The sequence below is a fragment of the Salmo salar genome, unplaced genomic scaffold (assembly GCF_965601325.2).
Source record: "Salmo salar unplaced genomic scaffold, fSalSal1 ptg000664l, whole genome shotgun sequence".
NCBI lineage: Eukaryota > Metazoa > Chordata > Actinopteri > Salmoniformes > Salmonidae > Salmo > Salmo salar.
The window spans coordinates 185663-195183 of record NW_027675456.1 but is presented as its reverse complement, the minus strand read 5'-3'; positions in this window follow the sequence as shown (position 1 = coordinate 195183).

Here is a 9521-nt window from a genome sequence, read left to right as displayed (position 1 = left end):
CTGTCCAGAACGTCGCTAGTTCGGCATGACCGGGGTCACTGTTTTTGTGTCACGAAAATGAAAAAAAAATATCTGCAATTTTTTTGTGAAAATGGTTTTAAAATGTTTTTTTAGGCCTGTCCAAAATGTCGCTAGTTCGGCATGATCGGAGTCATCGTTTTTGGTGACAAAAATAGAAATCTGCAATTTTTTGTGAAAATGGTTTTAAAATGTTTTTTTTAGGCTTGTCCAGAATGTAGATAGTTCGGCATGACCGGGGTCACTGTTTTTGTGTCAAAAAATGAAAAAAAAATATCTGCAATTTTTTGTGAAAATGGTTCTAAAATGTTTTTTTTAGGCCTGTCCAAAATGTCGCTAGTTCGGCATGATCGGAGTCATCGTTTTTGGTGACAAAAATAGAAATCTGCAATTTTTTGTGAAAATGGTTTTAAAATGTTTTTTTAGGCATGTCCAGAATGTAGATAGTTCGGCATGACCGGGGTCACTGTTTTTGTGTCAAAAAATGAAAAAAAAATATCTGCAATTTTTTGTGAAAATGGTTTTAAAATGTTTTTTTTAGGCCTGTCCAGAATGTCGATAGTTCGGCATGACCGGGGTCACTGTTTTTGTGTCAAAAAATGAAAAAAATATATCTGCAATTTTTTGTGAAAATGGTTCTAAAATGTTTTTTTTAGGCCTGTCCAGAATGTCGATAGTTCGGCATGACCGGGGTCACTGTTTTTGTGTCAAAAAATGAAAAAAAAAATCTGAGCTTTTTTTGTGAAAATGGTTCTAAAATGTTTTTTTTAGGCCTGTCCAAAATTTCGCTAGTTCGGCATGATCGGAGTCATCGTTTTTGGTGACAAAAATAGAAATCTGCAATTTTTTGTGAAAATGGTTTTAAAATGTTTTTTTTAGGCCTGTCCAGAATGTCGCTAGTTCAGCATGACCGGGGTCACTGTTTTTGTGTCACGAAAATGAAAAAAAAAAATCAGCAATTTTTTGTGAAAATGGTTATAAAATGTTTTTTTAGGCCTGTCCAGAACGTCGCTAGTTCGGCATGACCGGGGTCACTGTTTTTGTGTCACGAAAATGAAAAAAAAATATCTGCAATTTTTTTGTGAAAATGGTTTTAAAATGTTTTTTTAGGCCTGTCCAAAATGTCGCTAGTTCGGCATGATCGGAGTCATCGTTTTTGGTGACAAAAATAGAAATCTGCAATTTTTTGTGAAAATGGTTTTAAAATGTTTTTTTTAGGCTTGTCCAGAATGTAGATAGTTCGGCATGACCGGGGTCACTGTTTTTGTGTCAAAAAATGAAAAAAAAATATCTGCAATTTTTTGTGAAAATGGTTTTAAAATGTTTTTTTTAGGCCTGTCCAGAATGTCGATAGTTCGGCATGACCGGGGTCACTGTTTTTGTGTCAAAAAATGAAAAAAATATATCTGCAATTTTTTGTGAAAATGGTTCTAAAATGTTTTTTTTAGGCCTGTCCAGAATGTCGATAGTTCGGCATGACCGGGGTCACTGTTTTTGTGTCAAAAAATGAAAAAAAAAATCTGAGCTTTTTTTGTGAAAATGGTTCTAAAATGTTTTTTTTAGGCCTGTCCAAAATTTCGCTAGTTCGGCATGATCGGAGTCATCGTTTTTGGTGACAAAAATAGAAATCTGCAATTTTTTGTGAAAATGGTTTTAAAATGTTTTTTTTAGGCCTGTCCAGAATGTCGCTAGTTCAGCATGACCGGGGTCACTGTTTTTGTGTCACGAAAATGAAAAAAAAAAATCAGCAATTTTTTGTGAAAATGGTTATAAAATGTTTTTTTAGGCCTGTCCAGAACGTCGCTAGTTCGGCATGACCGGGGTCACTGTTTTTGTGTCACGAAAATGAAAAAAAAATATCTGCAATTTTTTTGTGAAAATGGTTTTAAAATGTTTTTTTAGGCCTGTCCAAAATGTCGCTAGTTCGGCATGATCGGAGTCATCGTTTTTGGTGACAAAAATAGAAATCTGCAATTTTTTGTGAAAATGGTTTTAAAATGTTTTTTTTAGGCTTGTCCAGAATGTAGATAGTTCGGCATGACCGGGGTCACTGTTTTTGTGTCAAAAAATGAAAAAAAAATATCTGCAATTTTTTGTGAAAATGGTTCTAAAATGTTTTTTTTAGGCCTGTCCAAAATGTCGCTAGTTCGGCATGATCGGAGTCATCGTTTTTGGTGACAAAAATAGAAATCTGCAATTTTTTGTGAAAATGGTTTTAAAATGTTTTTTTAGGCATGTCCAGAATGTAGATAGTTCGGCATGACCGGGGTCACTGTTTTTGTGTCAAAAAATGAAGAAAAAAAAAATCTGCAATTTTTTGTGAAAATGGTTCTAAAATGTTTTTTTTAGGCCTGTCCAAAATGTCGCTAGTTCGGCATGATCGGAGTCATCGTTTTTGGTGACAAAAATAGAAATCTGCAATTTTTTGTGAAAATGGTTTTAAAATGTTTTTTTAGGCATGTCCAGAATGTAGATAGTTTGGCATGACCGGGGTCACTGTTTTTGTGTCAAAAAATGAAAAAAATATATCTGCAATTTTTTGTGAAAATGGTTCTAAAATGTTTTTTTTAGGCCTGTCCAGAATGTCGATAGTTCGGCATGACCGGGGTCACTGTTTTTGTGTCAAAAAATGAAAAAAAAAATCTGAGCTTTTTTTGTGAAAATGGTTCTAAAATGTTTTTTTTAGGCCTGTCCAAAATTTCGCTAGTTCGGCATGATCGGAGTCATCGTTTTTGGTGACAAAAATAGAAATCTGCAATTTTTTGTGAAAATGGTTTTAAAATGTTTTTTTTAGGCCTGTCCAGAATGTCGCTAGTTCAGCATGACCGGGGTCACTGTTTTTGTGTCACGAAAATGAAAAAAAAAAATCAGCAATTTTTTGTGAAAATGGTTATAAAATGTTTTTTTAGGCCTGTCCAGAACGTCGCTAGTTCGGCATGACCGGGGTCACTGTTTTTGTGTCACGAAAATGAAAAAAAAATATCTGCAATTTTTTGGTGAAAATGGTTTTAAAATGTTTTTTTAGGCCTGTCCAAAATGTCGCTAGTTCGGCATGATCAGAGTCATCGTTTTTGGTGACAAAAATAGAAATCTGCAATTTTTTGTGAAAATGGTTTTAAAATGTTTTTTTTAGGCTTGTCCAGAATGTAGATAGTTCGGCATGACCGGGGTCACTGTTTTTGTGTCAAAAAATGAAAAAAAAATATCTGCAATTTTTTGTGAAAATGGTTTTAAAATGTTTTTTTTAGGCCTGTCCAGAATGTCGATAGTTCGGAATGACCGGGGTCACTGTTTTTGTGTCAAAAAATGAAAAAAAAATATCTGCAATTTTTTGTGAAAATGGTTCTAAAATGTTTTTTTTAGGCCTGTCCAGAATGTCGATAGTTCGGCATGACCGGGGTCACTGTTTTTGTGTCAAAAAATGAAAAAAATATATCTGCAATTTTTTGTGAAAATGGTTCTAAAATGTTTTTTTTTGGGCCTGTCCAGAATGTCGATAGTTCGGCATGACCGGGGTCACTGTTTTTGTGTCAAAAAATGAAAAAAAAAATCTGAGCTTTTTTTGTGAAAATGGTTCTAAAATGTTTTTTTTAGGCCTGTCCAAAATGTCGCTAGTTCGGCATGATCGGAGTCATCGTTTTTGGTGACAAAAATAGAAATCTGCAATTTTTTGTGAAAATGGTTTTAAAATGTTTTTTTAGGCATGTCCAGAATGTAGATAGTTTGGCATGACCGGGGTCACTGTTTTTGTGTCAAAAAATGAAAAAAATATATCTGCAATTTTTTGTGAAAATGGTTCTAAAATGTTTTTTTTAGGCCTGTCCAGAATGTCGATAGTTCGGCATGACCGGGGTCACTGTTTTTGTGTCAAAAAATGAAAAAAAAAATCTGAGCTTTTTTTGTGAAAATGGTTCTAAAATGTTTTTTTTAGGCCTGTCCAAAATTTCGCTAGTTCGGCATGATCGGAGTCATCGTTTTTGGTGACAAAAATAGAAATCTGCAATTTTTTGTGAAAATGGTTTTAAAATGTTTTTTTTAGGCCTGTCCAGAATGTCGCTAGTTCAGCATGACCGGGGTCACTGTTTTTGTGTCACGAAAATGAAAAAAAAAAATCAGCAATTTTTTGTGAAAATGGTTATAAAATGTTTTTTTAGGCCTGTCCAGAACGTCGCTAGTTCGGCATGACCGGGGTCACTGTTTTTGTGTCACGAAAATGAAAAAAAAATATCTGCAATTTTTTGGTGAAAATGGTTTTAAAATGTTTTTTTAGGCCTGTCCAAAATGTCGCTAGTTCGGCATGATCGGAGTCATCGTTTTTGGTGACAAAAATAGAAATCTGCAATTTTTTGTGAAAATGGTTTTAAAATGTTTTTTTTAGGCTTGTCCAGAATGTAGATAGTTCGGCATGACCGGGGTCACTGTTTTTGTGTCAAAAAATGAAAAAAAAATATCTGCAATTTTTTGTGAAAATGGTTTTAAAATGTTTTTTTTAGGCCTGTCCAGAATGTCGATAGTTCGGCATGACCGGGGTCACTGTTTTTGTGTCAAAAAATGAAAAAAATATATCTGCAATTTTTTGTGAAAATGGTTCTAAAATGTTTTTTTTAGGCCTGTCCAGAATGTCGATAGTTCGGCATGACCGGGGTCACTGTTTTTGTGTCAAAAAATGAAAAAAAAAATCTGAGCTTTTTTTGTGAAAATGGTTCTAAAATGTTTTTTTTAGGCCTGTCCAAAATGTCGCTAGTTCGGCATGATCGGAGTCATCGTTTTTGGTGACAAAAATAGAAATCTGCAATTTTTTGTGAAAATGGTTTTAAAATGTTTTTTTAGGCATGTCCAGAATGTAGATAGTTCTGCATGACCGGGGTCACTGTTTTTGTGTCAAAAAATGAAGAAAAAAAAAATCTGCAATTTTTTGTGAAAATGGTTCTAAAATGTTTTTTTTAGGCCTGTCCAAAATGTCGCTAGTTCGGCATGATCGGAGTCATCGTTTTTGGTGACAAAAATAGAAATCTGCAATTTTTTGTGAAAATGGTTTTAAAATGTTTTTTTAGGCATGTCCAGAATGTAGATAGTTCGGCATGACCGGGGTCACTGTTTTTGTGTCAAAAAATGAAAAAAATATATCTGCAATTTTTTGTGAAAATGGTTTTAAAATGTTTTTTTTAGGCCTGTCCAGAATGTCGATAGTTCGGCATGACCGGGGTCACTGTTTTTGTGTCAAAAAATGAAAAAAATATATCTGCAATTTTTTGTGAAAATGGTTCTAAAATGTTTTTTTTAGGCCTGTCCAGAATGTCGATAGTTCGGCATGACCGGGGTCACTGTTTTTGTGTCAAAAAATGAAGAAAAAAAATCTGAGCTTTTTTTGTGAAAATGGTTCTAAAATGTTTTTTTTAGGCCTGTCCAAAATGTCGCTAGTTCGGCATGATCGGAGTCATCGTTTTTGGTGACAAAAATAGAAATCTGCAATTTTTTGTGAAAATGGTTTTAAAATGTTTTTTTAGGCATGTCCAGAATGTAGATAGTTCTGCATGACCGGGGTCACTGTTTTTGTGTCAAAAAATGAAGAAAAAAAAAATCTGCAATTTTTTGTGAAAATGGTTCTAAAATGTTTTTTTTAGGCCTGTCCAAAATGTCGCTAGTTCGGCATGATCGGAGTCATCGTTTTTGGTGACAAAAATAGAAATCTGCAATTTTTTGTGAAAATGGTTTTAAAATGTTTTTTTAGGCATGTCCAGAATGTAGATAGTTCGGCATGACCGGGGTCACTGTTTTTGTGTCAAAAAATGAAAAAAATATATCTGCAATTTTTTGTGAAAATGGTTCTAAAATGTTTTTTTTAGGCCTGTCCAGAATGTCGATAGTTCGGCATGACCGGGGTCACTGTTTTTGTGTCAAAAAATGAAAAAAAAAATCTGAGCTTTTTCTGTGAAAATGGTTCTAAAATGTTTTTTTTTAGGCCTGTCCAGAATGTCGATAGTTCGGCATGACCGGGGTCACTGTTTTTGTGTCAAAAAATGAAAAAAATATATCTGCAATTTTTTGTGAAAATGGTTCTAAAATGTTTTTTTTTAGGCCTGTCCAGAATGTCGATAGTTCGGCATTTTCACGAAAATGAAAAAAAAATATCTGCAATTTTTTGTGAAAATGGTTTTAAAATGTTTTTTTAGGCATGTCCAGAATGTAGATAGTTCTGCATGACCGGGGTCACTGTTTTTGTGTCAAAAAATGAAGAAAAAAAAAATCTGCAATTTTTTGTGAAAATGGTTCTAAAATGTTTTTTTTAGGCCTGTCCAAAATGTCGCTAGTTCGGCATGATCGGAGTCATCGTTTTTGGTGACAAAAATAGAAATCTGCAATATTTTGTGAAAATGGTTTTAAAATGTTTTTTTTAGGCCTGTCCAGAATGTCGCTAGTTCAGCATGACCGGGGTCACTGTTTTTGTGTCACGAAAATGAAAAAAAAAAAATCAGCAATTTTTTGTGAAAATGGTTATAAAATGTTTTTTTAGGCCTGTCCAGAACGTCGCTAGTTCGGCATGACCGGGGTCACTGTTTTTGTGTCACGAAAATGAAAAAAAAATATCTGCAATTTTTTTGTGAAAATGGTTTTAAAATGTTTTTTTAGGCCTGTCCAAAATGTCGCTAGTTCGGCATGATCGAAATCATCGTTTTTGGTGACAAAAATAGAAATCTGCAATTTTTTGTGAAAATGGTTTTAAAATGTTTTTTTTAGGCTTGTCCAGAATGTAGATAGTTCGGCATGACCGGGGTCACTGTTTTTGTGTCAAAAAATGAAAAAAATATATCTGCAATTTTTTGTGAAAATGGTTCTAAAATGTTTTTTTTAGGCCTGTCCAGAATGTCGATAGTTCGGCATGACCGGGGTCACTGTTTTTGTGTCAAAAAATGAAAAAAAAAATCTGAGCTTTTTTTGTGAAAATGGTTCTAAAATGTTTTTTTTAGGCCTGTCCAAAATTTCGCTAGTTCGGCATGATCGGAGTCATCGTTTTTGGTGACAAAAATAGAAATCTGCAATATTTTGTGAAAATGGTTTTAAAATGTTTTTTTTAGGCCTGTCCAGAATGTCGCTAGTTCAGCATGACCGGGGTCACTGTTTTTGTGTCACGAAAATGAAAAAAAAAAAATCAGCAATTTTTTGTGAAAATGGTTATAAAATGTTTTTTTAGGCCTGTCCAGAACGTCGCTAGTTCGGCATGACCGGGGTCACTGTTTTTGTGTCAAAAAATGAAAAAAAAAATCTGAGCTTTTTCTGTGAAAATGGTTCTAAAATGTTTTTTTTTAGGCCTGTCCAGAATGTCGATAGTTCGGCATGACCGGGGTCACTGTTTTTGTGTCAAAAAATGAAAAAAATATATCTGCAATTTTTTGTGAAAATGGTTCTAAAATGTTTTTTTTTAGGCCTGTCCAGAATGTCGATAGTTCGGCATTTTCACGAAAATGAAAAAAAAATATCTGCAATTTTTTGTGAAAATGGTTTTAAAATGTTTTTTTAGGCATGTCCAGAATGTAGATAGTTCTGCATGACCGGGGTCACTGTTTTTGTGTCAAAAAATGAAGAAAAAAAAAATCTGCAATTTTTTGTGAAAATGGTTCTAAAATGTTTTTTTTAGGCCTGTCCAAAATGTCGCTAGTTCGGCATGATCGGAGTCATCGTTTTTGGTGACAAAAATAGAAATCTGCAATATTTTGTGAAAATGGTTTTAAAATGTTTTTTTTAGGCTTGTCCAGAATGTAGATAGTTCGGCATGACCGGGGTCACTGTTTTTGTGTCACGAAAATGAAAAAAAAATATCTGCAATTTTTTTGTGAAAATGGTTTTAAAATGTTTTTTTAGGCCTGTCCAAAATGTCGCTAGTTCGGCATGATCGAAATCATCGTTTTTGGTGACAAAAATAGAAATCTGCAATTTTTTGTGAAAATGGTTTTAAAATGTTTTTTTTAGGCTTGTCCAGAATGTAGATAGTTCGGCATGACCGGGGTCACTGTTTTTGTGTCAAAAAATGAAAAAAATATATCTGCAATTTTTTGTGAAAATGGTTCTAAAATGTTTTTTTTAGGCCTGTCCAGAATGTCGATAGTTCGGCATGACCGGGGTCACTGTTTTTGTGTCAAAAAATGAAAAAAAAAATCTGAGCTTTTTTTGTGAAAATGGTTCTAAAATGTTTTTTTTAGGCCTGTCCAAAATTTCGCTAGTTCGGCATGATCGGAGTCATCGTTTTTGGTGACAAAAATAGAAATCTGCAATATTTTGTGAAAATGGTTTTAAAATGTTTTTTTTAGGCCTGTCCAGAATGTCGCTAGTTCAGCATGACCGGGGTCACTGTTTTTGTGTCACGAAAATGAAAAAAAAAAAATCAGCAATTTTTTGTGAAAATGGTTATAAAATGTTTTTTTAGGCCTGTCCAGAACGTCGCTAGTTCGGCATGACCGGGGTCACTGTTTTTGTGTCACGAAAATGAAAAAAAAATATCTGCAATTTTTTTGTGAAAATGGTTTTAAAATGTTTTTTTAGGCCTGTCCAAAATGTCGCTAGTTCGGCATGATCGAAATCATCGTTTTTGGTGACAACAATAGAAATCTGCAATTTTTTGTGAAAATGGTTTTAAAATGTTTTTTTTAGGCTTGTCCAGAATGTAGATAGTTCGGCATGACCGGGGTCACTGTTTTTGTGTCAAAAAATGAAAAAAAAATATCTGCAATTTTTTGTGAAAATGGTTTTAAAATGTTTTTTTTTAGGCCTGTCCAGAATGTCGATAGTTCGGCATGACCGGGGTCACTGTTTTTGTGTCAAAAAATGAAAAAAATATATCTGCAATTTTTTGTGAAAATGGTTCTAAAATGTTTTTTTTAGGCCTGTCCAGAATGTCGATAGTTCTGCATGATCGGAGTCATCGTTTTTGGTGACAAAAATAGAAATCTGCAATTTTTTGTGAAAATGGTTTTAAAATGTTTTTTTTAGGCTTGTCCAGAATGTAGATAGTTCGGCATGACCGGGGTCACTGTTTTTGTGTCAAAAAATGAAAAAAATATATCTGCAATTTTTTTGTGAAAATGGTTCTAAAATGTTTTTTTTAGGCCTGTCCAGAATGTCACTGTTTTTGTGTCAAAAAATGAAAAAAAAATATCTGCAATTTTTTGTGAAAATGGTTTTAAAATGTTTTTTTTAGGCCTGTCCAGAATGTCGATAGTTCGGCATGACCGGGGTCACTGTTTTTGTGTCAAAAAATGAAAAAAAAATATCTGCAATTTTTTTGTGAAAATGGTTCTAAAATGTTTTTTTTAGGCCTGTCCAAAATTTCGCTAGTTCGGCATGATCGGAGTCATCGTTTTTGGTGACAAAAATAGAAATCTGCAATTTTTTGTGAAAATGGTTTTAAAATGTTTTTTTTAGGCCTGTCCAGAATGTCGCTAGTTCAGCATGACCGGGGTCACTGTTTTTGTGTCACGAAAATGAAAAAAAAAAATCAGCAATTTTTT